The 14,667-nt window shown below is 36.2% G+C and overlaps 1 protein-coding gene across 7 annotated transcripts in view; it reads left to right on the top strand.

Annotated features, from left to right (window-relative positions):
- The window catches only part of ORC4 (origin recognition complex subunit 4), an 89,463-nt gene that overhangs the window by 25,756 nt on the left and 49,040 nt on the right, over positions 1-14,667 (top strand). For 3 of the 7 annotated variants that reach the window (XM_054562560.1, XM_054562556.1, XM_054562558.1), the window contains exon 2: positions 256-336. The exons of 3 other annotated variants lie outside the window; for them this stretch is intronic. The gene's annotated coding sequence lies outside the window, so the exon portion shown is untranslated. One more of the 7 variants, XM_054562563.1, reaches the window with a different exon arrangement.

Here is a 14,667-nt window from a genome sequence, read left to right as displayed (position 1 = left end):
TTATTGAGTATCAAGAATGGGGAATTGAAATATCCAACTATTGCTGTTATTGTAGAACTGTCTGGTTTCCCATTTAATCCTGTCAATTTTCTCTTTATATACTTTGATAGTCTGTTATTTAAGTGTCTAGATGTTCATAATTACATCTTCTTGCTTTGTCGTGTGTGTGTGTGTATGTATGTATTTTTTTTCCATTTGTATAGCTTTCTTTTTTTTTTAAATCTTCACCCAAGGATATATTTTTATTGATTTTAGAGAGAAAAGGAGAAAGAAAAACATTGACCAGCTGCATCCCACACACACCCTGACTGGAGATTGAACCTGTATGTAACCTAGGTATGTGCCCTGACTGGGGACTGAAGCCACAACCCTTTGGTGTAGAGAAGACACTCCAGCAAACTGAGCCACCCAGCCAGAGCTCTTGTATCTTTTTTTGAGTTAAAGTATATTTTTTCTGATATTACTATAGCTACCTTTGTAGTCTTTTATGTATTATTTACATGGAATATCTTTTTCCATCCTTTCACTTTCAAAATATTTATGTCTTTGGATATAAAGTGAGTTTCTTGTAGACAACATGTATTTGCATCATGTTTTTTATCAATTCTACCAATCTTTCTTTTGATTGTAGGATTTAATCCATTTATATTTAAGTTACTGATAAACAAGGAATTACTTGTCATACTATTTGTTTTCTATGCCTTATGTAGCATTTTTGATCCTTCATTTTATGCGCTACTGTATACTTTTGTTCTTAGTCGATTATTTTTCTAGGCAAGCATTTAATTACTTTCTCATTAACTTTCAAATATGTATATATTTATAGATATTTTATTTGCAGATATCACAGGGATTACATGTACCATTCTAAAATTATAGCACACTAGTTTGAATTTTTACCTGCTTATGTTACTTCAATATCATACAAAGTCTCTGCTCTTTTGTTAGTCTGTCCCCACCCCTTTCAGTTGTTGACATCGAAAAATTGCATCTTAATACATTGTGTGGCACCAAATATGAACTAATATGTATTTTTTAAATTTATTAGTCTCTTAAATTATGTAGAAAAGAAAATGTGGAATCAAAAACCAAAATTACAATAATACTAGCTTTTGACCTTGCTCATGTATTTACCTTTTTTTAAGATCTGTGTCTCTTCATATGGCTTTGAGTTACTGACTACTATCTTTTTAGTTCACCTGCAGGACTCCCTTAAGCATATCTCATATGGCGGGTCTGGTGGTAATAAATCCCTTCTGCTTTTGATAATTTGGGAGTGTCTGTAATATCTTCCTTGCTCCTGAAGGACAGTTTTGCTGGACAGACACTCCTTGGTTGAGAGATTTCTCTTTTCTTGTGGCACTTGAAAAATATTTGTCCACTTATTTCTTGCTTATAAAGTTTTTGATAAAGACTCTGATGATAGACTTATGGAGGATCCCTAATATGTTTAGAGTTGTTTCTTTCCTTTATCTTCCAAGTTTCTTTGTCTTTTGAAAGTTTGATTATATATCTCTGTGTAGGTCTCTTTGAGTTCATCTTGTAGTTCATTAAGCTTCTTGGATGTTCATATTTATGGCTTACATCAAATTTGGGAAGCTTTCAGCTATTTCTTCAAATGTTTTATCTGCCTATTTCTTTTTCTCCTCTTTTTCTGGGACTCCAACAATGCATATATATTGATCTATTTTATGGTATCACACAGTTTTCTAGGCTCTGTTCACTTTTCTTGATTTTTCTTTCTGTTCCTCAGGCTTTATAATTTCCATTGTCCTGTCTTCATGTTGCCTGATTCTTTTGCCTACTGAAATCTGTCTTTTAATTCCTCTAGTAAATTTTTTACTTCAGTAATTGTACTTTTCAGATCCAAAATTACTTTTTTGTTTCTTACATTTATTTTCAATTTCTTTAATGATATATTTATTTTGTTCATATTTTTACTTTTTGCACATCTTCCATTAATTCCTTGAGCATCTTTAACACAGCTGATTTAGTCTTAGTCTAGTAGATCTGCCATTTGGTATTTTTAAAGCACAGTTTCTGTTTATCTGTTTCCTTTGAATGAGTTTAACATTCCTGTTCTTTGTATGATTTGATATTTTTATTTGAATCCTGGACATTTGAATCTAATAATTAGGTCTCTCTGGAAAGCAGGTTTCCCTGTTCTGCAGAGTTTGCTGTTTCTTTTTTATTTTACAAACTTCTAATATAGTCTAGAATTCCAAAATAATTACATTGTAAAGATTTTGCCATTGAAATTACTTCTGAGGAATAGAGACAGATTTTTGGAGTTCTTATTCTGCCATTTTCCCATGTCCATCTAGGACACTGGATTTTTAAGTATTTGTTTGTTTTATTAGATACCGTAAGGACAGAAATTCACTTTAATTTTGCTCTATGATCCTTATTCATATGACTTCTTAATGGCTTTGCAAAATTTCTGTGATATGAGAACAAAGAACAAAGTAGGAGGGATCACAATATCTGATATCAAACTATACTACCAAGCCACTGTAATCAAAACAGTCTGGTATTGGCATAAGAACAGCCACATAGATCAATGGAACCAAATAGAGAGCCCAGAAATAAACCCATGTTTCTGTGTTCAATTAATACTTGACAAAGAGGACAGGAGCATAAAATGGAGTAAAAATAGCCTCTTCACCAAATGGTGTTGGGAGAACTGGAATATTGCTTGCAAAAAAATGAAACTAGACCACCACCTTACACCATACACCAGAATAAATTCAAAATGGGTAAAAAACTTAAACATAAGCCATGACACCATAAAAGTCCTAGAGGAAAACATAGGCAGTAAAATTTTAGATATCTCCCACAGCAAAATTTTCACCGATAATATCACCTAGGGCAAGGTAAACAAAGGAAAGAATAAACAAGTGGGACTATATCAAATTAAAAAGCTTTTGCATGGCTAAAGAAAACACTAAAATGAAAAGGGAACGAACTGTATGTAAAACATTTTTGCCAACCATATCTCAGACAAAGGTTTGATCCCCAAAATATACAAAGAACTCCTACAACTCAACACCAGGAAGACAAACAATCCCATTAAAAAATGGGCAGAGGACCTGAACAGAAACTTCTCCAAGGAGGACATACAGAGGACCATAGTCAAATGAAAGGATGCTCAACATCACTAGCCATCATAGAGATTCGGATTAAAACCACAATATGATAGCAGCTCACACCAGTCAAACTAGCCATCATTAACCATTCAACAAACAACAAGTGCTGGAGATGATGTGAAGAAAAGGGAACCCTTTTGCACTGTTGGTGGGAATGCAGACTGGTGTAGCCACTGTGGAAAACAGAATGGAATTTGCTCAAAAAACTAAAAATGGAACTGCCTTTTGACCCAGAGATTCCATTGCTGGTAACATACCCTAAGAATCCTGAAACACCAATTCAAAAGAACCTGTGCACCCCTGTGTTCATGGTAGTGTTATTTATAATAGTCAAGTGCTGGAAACAGCCTAAATGCCCATCAGTAAATGAGTGGATCAAAAAACGATGGTACATTTACACAATGGAATACTACACAGCAGAAAGCAAAAAGGATCCTAACTTTTGTGACAGCGTGGATGGAACTGAAGAGTATTATGCTAAGTGAAAAAAGCCAGGTGGTGAAAGACAAATTGATATGGTCTCACCTATAATAGGAAGCTAATGAACAAAACATACAAGCAAGCAAAATAGAACCAGAGGCATGGAAACAAGGAACAGACTGACAGCTATCGGCAGGGAGGGAAGTGGGATAAGAGAGGAAAGAAGGGGAAGGGTCTAGGCAAGGAACTGATATAAATAACCCATAGACATGAACAACAGGGTGAGTATTGACTGTGGGAGTTGGGGCTGGCTGGGACAGGGAAGAGCAATGTGGGAAAATTGGGGCAAGTGTAATAGAAAAATAATAAAAAAAATTTTGTGATAAACATGTATTACTTTCTGTTGAGGAAAAAACATGTCAAAAATATTATTGAATATAAAAAATATAAATTGTACCAATATATATTTGAAAAAGAAGTAGATCATCAGTCTTGAACATCTGGGATACTAATAGTTTTCTTTCAGAAGGCATCCATATGTTCTTTTTATTCCCTGAACAAAAGCCCAGTGATAATTTAGATGGTTTCTATGATGTTTACAGGTGTTTTTCCATGCCATTTGCAACTAACTGAACACTGCGTGAGTCATGTAACTATCTAGTAGCTGCTGCTTGTAAGTTATGTGATATTGGGAAACTTATTTAAAATCTCTCTGCTTAATTTCCACTCTTACAAAAGTTGTCTAAGGTCCCTTTTCCTAAAACTGTGAATTTATCCTTTGTTTTCTACTCATACAATCTTTTCTGATTTTATTTTAGTTTTTTCCTTTTTTATAAATTAATTAATTTATTTTTTCAACTACATTTGTCTCTGCCTACCCCCCACCACTTTTTCTTGCCTCCTCTCTCCCTCCCTCCCTCCACTCTTCCCCTTTGGTTTTGTCCATGAGTCCTTGCTATATGTTCCTTGACTTTCCCCTTCCCTTCCTTTTCCCCTGTCCCCCCTCCCTCCTTCCCTCTTCTCTCTGTTGGTTTCTTTTCCTTTCAGTGTTGCTGGTCTTATTTTCCTTGCATCTTTGTATTGTTGGTTAGGTTCCACTTATAGGTGAGATCATATGATATTGGTCTTTCGCCCCCAGGATTATTTCGCTTAGCAAAATGCTCTTGAGTTCCATCCATGCTTTCGTGAAGTTTAGTAGTTCTTTTTTCTTTCTGCTGCGTAGTATTCCATTGTGTAAATGTACCATTGTTTTTTGATCCAGTCATCTACTGATGGGCATTTAGGTTGCTTCCAGCACTTGGCTATTCTCAATTGTGCTGCTATGAACATTGGGGTGCATAGGTCCTTTTGAATCAGCGTTTTGGTATTCTTAGGGTATAGTCCCAGAAGGGGAATCACTGGATCAAAAGGTAGTTCCATTTTCGGCTTTTTGAGGAAATTCCACACTGCTTTCCACCGTAGCTACACCAGTCTGCATTCCCACCAACAGTGTACTAGTGTTCCCTTTTCTCCACAGCCTCGCCAGCACCTGTTTGTGGATCTGTTTATGATGGCCATTCTGACCAGTGTGAGGTGGTACCTCATTGTGGTTTTGATCTGCATTTCTCTGATGGCTAGTGATGACGAGCATCTTTTCAAATGCCTCTGTGCCCTCTGTAGCTCCTCCTTGGAAAAGCGTCTGCCCAGGTCTTTTGTCCATTTTTTGATTGGATCGTTTGTCTTCTTGGAGTGGACTCGAGCGAGTTATTTATATATCTTGGAGACCAAACCTCTATCTGATATATCATTAGCGAATATATTTTCCCATATGATTGGCTCTCTTTTCATTTTGCTGATGTTTTCTTTTGCCGTGCAGAAGCTTCTTATTTTGATGAGGTCCCAGTCGTTTATTCTTTCCTTTATGTCCCTTGCTTTAGGAGACATATCAGTGAAAAAATTGCTGTGTGGGATATCTGAGAGTTTCCTGCCAATGCTCTCCTCTAGGACTTTGATGGTGTTGCGACTTATATTTAAGTCTTTTCTCCATCTTGAGTTTGTTTTTGTGTATGGTGTCAGCTGATGATCCAATTTCAATTGTTTGCATGTAGCCGTCCAGCTCTCCCAAGACCATTTGTTTAAGAGGCTATTATTGCTCCATTTTATGCTTCTGCCCCCTTTGTCATATATTAGATGCCCACAGAGACCTGGGCTTATTTCTGGGCTTTCTATTCTGTTCCACTGGTCTATGGATCTGTTCTTGTGACAGTACCAGATTGTTTTGAGTATAGTGGCTTTGTAGTAGAGTTTGATGTCCGGTATTGTGATTCCTCCTACTTCGTTTTTCTTTCTCAAAATTGCTGCAGCTATTCAGGGTAGTTTATGGTCCCATATAAATTTTTGAAATATCTGTTCTATTTCTGTGAAATATGTCATTGGTATCTTAATAGGGATTGCGTTGAATCTATAAATTGTTTTGGGTAGTATGGACATTTTGATGATACTAATTCTTCCAACCCATGAGCACGGTATATGCTTCCATTTATTTGTGTCTTCCTTCATTTCTTTCTTCAGTGTTGTATAGTTTTCTGGGTACAGGTCTTTTCCCTCCTTGGTTAAATTTTATTCCTAGGTACTTTATTTTTCTTCTTGCTATATCGAATGGTATTTTTCTTCTGATTTCTTCTTCTTCTACTTCATTGCTGGTGTACAAAAATGCCTTTGATTTCTGAATATGACTTTGTATCCCGCTGTTTTGCCAAATTCACTTATTAGGTTGAGGAGTTTCTTGGTGGAGTCTACAGGGTTCTCTGTGTACACTATCATGTCATCTGCAAACAATGATAGCTTTACTTCCTCCTTTCCCATTTGGATGCCTTTTCTCTCTTTGTCTTGTCTGACCGCTGTGGCTAGGACTTCCAATACGATGTTGAAAAGAAGCGGTGAAAGCGGCCATCCTTGTGGTCGTCCCGATCTTAGTGGGAAAGCTTTCAGTTTTTGCCCGTTGAGTATGATGTTGGCAGTAGGTTTTTCATATATGGCCTTTATAACGTCGAGGAATGCCCCATTTATTCCCATTTTGCTGAGTGTTTGGATCATAAATGGGTGCTGTACCTGATCGAATGCTTTTTCTGCATCTATCGAGATGATCATGTGGTTTTTGTCTTTCCTCTTGTTTATGTGATGTATTACGTTTATTGATCTGCGTATATTGAACCATCCCTGCATCCCTGGGATGAAACCCACCTGATCGTGGTGGATAATCTTTTAAATATATTGCTGGATGCGGTTTGCCAATATTTTGTTGAGGATTTTAGCATCTATGTTCATCAGCGAAACTGGCCTGTAGTTTTCTTTCTTTGTAGGGCCTTTATCTGGTTTTGGTATTAGGGTGATGCTGGCTTCATGAAAAGAGGCCTCATGGAGTCTTCCCTCCTCTTGGGTTTTTTGGAATAGTCTGCGAAGGACAGGGTTAGCTCTTCCTGAAATGTTTTGTAAAATTCTCCTGTGAAACCATCCGGCCCTGGGCTTTTGTGTGCCGGGAGTTTCTTGATGACTGCTTCAATTTCCCCAGCTGTTATCGGTCTGTTCAAGCTTTCTGTTTCTTCCTCCTTCAGTGTTAAGAGATTATACTTTTCTAAAAATTTGTCCATTTCATCAAGGTTTTCAAACTTTTTGGCATATAATTGTTCATAGTAGTTTCTGACAATCCTTTGTTTTTCTGTGGTATCAGTTGTTATTTCTCCTCTTTCGTTTCTGATATTATTAATTTGGGTCCTCTCCCTTTTTTCTTGATGAGTCTGCTTAAAGGCTTGTCGATTTTAGTTATCTTTTCAAAGAACCAGCTTCTGGATTGGTTGATCCTTTGAATTGTCCTTTTCCTCTCTATGTCATTCAGTTCTGCTCCGTTCGGCCTAGGATCCACTATTTCTGCGGATTGTCCTGCACACGCGAGGCGCGCGGGTCCATTTACACCTGCCCTCGCCGATCTGCACACTCCCTCGCAGGCCCCATCGGTGCCTACCTGTGTGAGTCCTCGACAGCGCATGCGAGACCTAGCCAGCCTACGCATGTCTCCACGCGCGCGCATACACACACACGCGCGCGCGCGCCCTAGCTATCCCACGCATGTTCTCTCTCTCTCTCTCTCTCTCTCTCTCTCTCTCTCTCTCTCTCTCTCACTCACTCTCACTTGCGAAACCTCGCCAGCCACTCGGCACAAGTGTGCGCACCTGCACTGGGTGTTTTTTCTGATTTTATATTCAGATGTCTTATACCAGTCCGAGTTTCAGCTTCTTGAGGAGAGAGACCAACTTTTACATTTCATGTTTCCCATAGTGCTTGTCACAGAGCCTTGTAATATACGCTTTCAAAATACTTTTAGATTGTGTTGGTTTAGAATCTTTGGCATCAACTTGGAGCTACTTGGTTTTTTTACTAACTATAATACAGGCAGGCATTTATGCAGAATATTTAATCGTTTTTGTATTGTATTTATTTTTTGTCAGTTGTGTCATTTTCAGTAACAATTTGTGTTTCAATGTAGCCAAATTGTTTCTTTGAGCAGTATTTGAAACTGAAGCCATAAACTTATTTATCTGTATGTCACCAATATGTATATATAAACTCACACACCTGCACGTTGATATGGAAAAATATGCCAAATATTAATTTGTAGCATCTTAATAATTTATTGCACTCGAGGAGCTTATTATGAAGTGTTATCACCATATAACAATAAGAATTTATTTTAGACAGTAGTATTCAAAATTAGGTTTAGTTTTGTCGTTATACAGATGTTGTATGCTGTTTCCAGTCAGCAAGCTGAGAGCTAAATTTTGTCAATAGACTAGATTCTTTAAAAAAAAAAATAGTCCGACTTGAGGGACTTCCCAGGAGTCTATCCCCACTGCTTTTTCCTTCATGGTTTAGTGTGCTGCTATTGTGAAAGATAGTATCTGAACTAGCCTAAGATGTAGACATTAAGGTTACTGTGCATACTGACTAGGTTTTCTATCATCCCAAGATTGGGAAAATGCTTGACTTCTGCCTGTATATTGAGCTATATGTGGAAATGTTACTAGAGTCACTTCTTTGCTAAAACTTATGTTTTAGAAGTTAAGAGACTTCTCTGTATAATTATTTTTATTGTTGTCCAAACAGAGTTAATTTTAAATATGCTATGTAGAGACAGTGAAGAAGAGAAAGGCTTCGAAGCAAGTGAGGCTTTGGAGCTGAAGAAGGCACTGTGAGAAAGAAGAGCTATAACTGTTCATGGAATATCAGGAAGAGTAATGGATGTGCTTCGTAATTCTCAGTAACTTGTCAACATGTAGTTTTGAAAGGCATAGGAATGGGAAATTATCGGGATAAATAAGCCACCTTAGTTGATAAGTAGCTTGTGCAAATATACACAATTGAGTCTTAAACTTACTCATTTATTCATCCTGTTTCGGTTAACGTGTTTTTAAAACTCTAAAATTCCAAATGTAGTTATCGTAAGTAGTGGTCAGTGAATATATTTCAGTATCTCTCTCACCTTTTAACATTTCTTCAATTATAAAGGTGTAAATTCTAGGGATCTTAATGTTATAGGAAATGAAGAGAGGCTATCCTGAACAGGTGACATATTTTTGTAATTCCTGTCATTTCTGTCCTTTATCAGTGCAAGAAGAAATTTTAAATGGCCAGTACCTTTTTGATTTATAATATTGAAGTACTCTGGAATTGTTGCAGTGAGAATTTTCATTACCATATATATGTATCCACTTTTATATATGTGTCAGAACTGAAAAGAATGACCTAAGACCGTAAAAAAGTCAGAGCTACATTGCCACTCACTTATTTGAGGCGATAATGTAGAGCAGTGGCTCCTAGATCTGGTGGTACAAGAGAGTCAGTTAGGAGGCATTCTCTGGATTCCCAGATTTATGACTGAGACCCAGAAATCATGTTTTAAAAGAGTTTTTGCCAGGTGATTATGATATTTGGGAAACTGATGTAAATAATTGATTCTTCATGTACGTTTCTAGTTATATTTTATTGTTACCCTTTGTCCAAAATTTATTAGTGTAAGTTTTCCTTTCCCTTTTAAAAATAGAAAGTGATAATTTGTAAATTTGTATTCTTGTTGTATGGAGAACAATGCTTCATTAAACATACCACATTAAAGGTACCTTGCTATGTGCACTGAGATTTAAGGAATTATAAATAGTGAAATCCCGTCATAGATGAATTGGCTATAAACTAACTGCCCTCCAGTTTGACTCTGCTATTCTCCATGGGCCCTAAGAATGTTACAGTGTAATCAGATGAGAAGAATTATTAGAATTCAGAGAAATTTTAAAGTTGCTTGCCCTGGCCAGGTGGCTCAGTTGGTTGGAGTGTTGCCTCGTACACCAAGAGGTTGTGCTTTCGAACCCCAGTCAGGGCATATACCTAGGTTGAGGGTTCAGTCTCGGGTGGTAACACATGCATAATTTTTAAAAAATATTTTATTTTTTTCCACTGAGCCACACCAGTCAGGGCTCAGATTTTATTTTTTTAGGTACTAATTTTTTATTTTGTTTAATTTCTTTACTATAAGCATTTTAATTTTTTCCCAAGAAATATTAATGAATCAAAAACTATTATGAAAACATTGTCTTCTATGTTCAAATGTATTTATCAAAACAAATTTAAAAATTCATTGCAGGAAAGAAAGCGTTTTCCAAAAAAAAATTTTCCATATGGGATGACCTATTAAATCAGAAACTCTCAGGATGGGCCCAGCAATTATAATCACTTCCATGTATTGAAATATAAAACATCCAGGCAAATATTTGATTCTGTATATTTATTCTTTTATTTAAAGAGTTTAATGGATATCCAGGCAATTAAAAAAAAAAGATCTTCCAAGTAGATTCAAGAGCTGTATACTTTTTAGAATAGCCTCAGAGGCTCTCTGAATTATGATGATAGGACAAAAACCTTCTATTATTTTTGGGTTAGCCAAAAAGTTCGTTTAGTTTTTTCCATAAAGTGGCTCTAGTAGTGCTTAGTTGTCTTTAACTTAATTTGAAATAATTTTGTTAGATTGTATTGTGACAGCTGTCATATCAGCGTGCATTTCAAAAAAAAGCTTAACCACAATTGGTGAATTTTTCTACAGCCATTATAATATTGAATAATGAAGAAAGTAGGCAACATTTTTGGCATATTATGTTTTGTTATTTCAAGAAAGATAACACAGAAAAAGATTGGTGTAGTGTATGGAGAAGGTGCTGTGACTGATTAAAAATGTCAAAAGTGGTTTGCGAAGTTCCATGCTAGAGACTTCTTGCTGGACAGTGCTCCATGGTCCAGTAGGCCAGTTGAATTTGATAGAAATCCAGTGGAGACGCTGAGAACCATCAACGATATACCCCACAGGAGATAGCCGACAAATGCAAAATATCCAAATCAATAAAGTTGGTGAAAATAAAAAGTATGTCTTTCATTTTACAGAAAAAACCATGGGGACTTTTTGGCAACCCACTACTTTTCCCAGTAATGGGTAAAGAGAAGCTCTTCTGACATATTTTTCCCCCTTGTGGCTGATGATCTCTGGTCTCTTTTTCTGTCTAATAATAGGAAGGCTTCTAGGGCTTCAAAGCTTATTTGTGTATTTGCCAAAAGAAAGGGTCTTTGCCTTCTGATGTTTGTCCTGTGCCAAGTTTTCCTGTTTTCCCCTTATGAACCATTGACATTTTATACCTTGGTAAAGCTTAGCTTGATTTGAAGAGACATGGTCCATACTCATGAATTTCTTTATTTTCTATGGCCTCTTCCCAGTGTTATTAGCTTTAGTGTGGAATGCACAATAATTAAGTCAGTTTTCTCAGTAGCTCACAAAGTGTAGTTTTGTGACTGGCAGCAGGAGCATCATCTGGGAACTTACTAGAAATGTAAATTCTTAAGCTCTATCCCAGACCTATTAAATCAGAAACTCTCAGGATGGGCCCAGCAATTATAATCACTTCCATGTATTGAATGGCTTCTTGGCATTAGTGATTTGGGATCCATGTAACTCTATACAGTTTGATGTACCCATATTTTTTTTTATATTATTACTATTTAAAAATGTAATTGCACAACTAAAAAATGGGCAAAGGACCTGAACAGACACTTCTCCAAGGAGGACATACGGAGGGACAATAGGCACATGAAAAAATGCTGAAGATCACTTGCCATTAGAGAGATAGAAATTAAAACCACAATGAGATACCACTTCACACTGATCAGAATGGTTAATCGTTAATACATCAACTAACAAGTGCTGGCGAAATTGTGGAGAACAGGGGACCCTAGTACACTGTTGGTGGGAATGAAGACTGGTGCAGCCACTATGGAAAACTATGGAATTTCCTCAAAAAACTAAAAATGAAACTGCTTTTGACCCAGTGATTCCACTGCTGCGAATATATCCTAAGAATTCTGAAATACCAATTCAAAAGAACTTACAAATCTATGTTTGTAGCAGTGTTACCTACAATAGCCAAGTGTTGGAAACAGCTTAAGTGCCCATCAGTAAATGAGTGGGTTAAAAAACAGTGACACATTTACATAATGGAATTGTGTAAAAAGCAGAAAAAAGAAGGAATTCCTACATTTTGTGACAGCATGGATGGAATTGGAGACTTATGCTAAGCCAGTCAGGGAAAGACAAACATCATATGATCTTACTTATAACTAGAATCTAATGAACAAAATAAACTAACAAGCAAAATAGAACCAGAGACATAGAAATATGAAATATACTGATAGCTGTAAGAGAGGAGGAGGGAGGAGGGTAATGGTGGAAAGAAGGGGAAAGGATTAGTCAAAGAACATGTGTATGAATGACCCATGAACTTAGACAGCAGAGTAGGGATTGACTCAGGGGAGTGAGAGGAGGGCTGAGTGGAGGGGGACAAAGGGGGAAAATTTTGGGACAACTGTAATAGAATAAACTAGAAAAACTCTTGTATTGAGGAAACTCAGTGGATGTATACCATTAAAGTGCGCTCTCATAGCTTTGCAGGGAAGCTAAGTTGCAGTTGATATTCATTGTACTATCAAGGAAGTACTGTCGAATTGTTTAGAACTTGAGTCTGATTCTGTGCTTCTACCCTCCCCCCCAATCTCAAAATGTTTTTCCTTTTGCTTCTTCTCCATTGTAATATGATCATTTATAAGTTGTAGTCTGTATCACAGTGCTTGGCATTTGAAAGTATGGCATATCAGGTAAAACATTTAATTTAATCCCAATAACCCTATGAATTATATAATACTTTTGTCTCAAATTTTACTGAGGAGAAAACAAGGGTTTAGGAATGTCAGTTTTCAAAGGTCACACCACAGTACCAAGAACTCAAGTCTAGGCCCAGCTGAGGACAAAGCTCTTTAAGACTTGATAATATTACCATCAGTCTTACTTTTCTAGTTCTGTTTTTTGTATTCTGAATTTATATTTATATTAAATTTGATATATAAGTTGGCTTTTTCTGGACATCTTGCTTACAATTCTGATTTGAATACTATTCTCAAGTAGTCCTCTTTTTCATCACTTGTGACTTTCTAAGAAAGAATTTAAATTTCTAGAAAAATTCTGGTGTCTTCGTCTTTACTTTCCTTGACTTTTTCTGGTTTAATTTCAAAAGTATTCAAAACCTTTGAACCGTGTGTTTTTCGTATATTTAGTCATAAATTTAAAATGTGTTGCCGGGCCTGTCAGACACACTAAAAACTGGCATCCAGTAATCACAACTTTGGAATGAGTAGGGAGAATAATCCAAAATGCTGCAAAATTATAAGCTGAGAAATGGAGGATTTTGGGAGTATTTATGTGTAAGTAAGTAAAAACATAGATTTCTCTTAATCATCCCAGTCTTAATTGAAGGCAATATGAGTAAAATACAGTATATAGTAGCTTAATTCCAGAATGGAGAATCTATTTATGAATCTTTTTTAAATGCTACTAGTGAGCTATCAATCTAGGATTATAAAAAAATAGAAATGATGTTCTTTTAGTAAAGATAATTGTGACTTTACCCTATTTGAATCACCAGACTTGTAGCTATATAAGGTTTACAGCATGATTTAAAAATTATTCATAAAAAATTTTGTGTAATTTTGTTAATCTTGTGATTTCTCAAATAAATTTCTTAAGCAAATTACCTATATTTTAACCATTTTGAAATTCTGTTGCTCTGACACAAACGTGATCATATTACACTGTATGTATTGTACTCGAATTATAAAATAAATTACACTGTTACTCCTGTCACTGTACTTTTATACCTTTTTTTTTTTCTTTTAGGGTTATGGCATGTAATTATTTGAAAATTTAAACTTTAGCTAAGCAGGTGATTTAACCCAGCCTACCTCTAGGTTACCTCTAGGTTACCTCTAGCTGTCAAAAAAGCCATGCTCCACTGTCTAGCATTTACTCAGTTATCAAATATTGTTTTGAAAACTATCTGTATGCCAACATTCACTAGTTGGCTTGAATGCAATGACGGCATAATTTTTTTTCAGATCCTGTGGTCCAGTGGAGCAAACAGATAGGTAAACACAGAGTTAGTTATGTTACTGTGTGCTAGTTAAGTTCTGTGAAAGAAAGGAAGATTGCATATATCCTCAAAGTACTTTAGGACACATAAACCTAAGACTTTTGCCAGAGTATAGGAGTGTTTAGGGGTGTCACCGAACATATTCCAGAGGAAATAATGTTTCATCTTAAAATCTGAGGTTGGAAGGAAGTACAGGGAATGTCGATTGTTCCAGGCAGAGTATTAAGAGGAGGAACTAGTGTGTTAGTTAGGGGAAGTAGTCATTCCTTTTAAATGTTAGGGAATTTGGAGTTTAGACTTTTGGGGGTTGGAAAAGGGTGTTACATGAAAATGGTATCACAAATGAGGTAAGACTTGGAGACCAATAAAGATGATGTCATAGATTTCCAGTCAAGAAATAATCTAAAGTGAGGTAGAAGCAGCTAGTGGCAGAAGTGGTTTGGGTTCAAGTTTTTAAAGCAGTAAGATAGATGTTGTTACTTGAAATGCTGAGATTGATTATTAGGTTTATTTACTCTAGCAGAACATAATTTAGAGAGAAGGATCTATTGGAA

This window comes from Pteronotus mesoamericanus, unplaced genomic scaffold (genome assembly GCF_021234165.1).
Source record: "Pteronotus mesoamericanus isolate MK-2021 breed Mesoamerican mustached bat unplaced genomic scaffold, CSHL_Meso_final scaffold_651, whole genome shotgun sequence".
Taxonomy (NCBI): domain Eukaryota; kingdom Metazoa; phylum Chordata; class Mammalia; order Chiroptera; family Mormoopidae; genus Pteronotus; species Pteronotus mesoamericanus.
The sequence above is the reverse complement of the archived record's forward strand: the minus strand, read 5'-3'. Positions and strand labels throughout refer to the sequence as shown.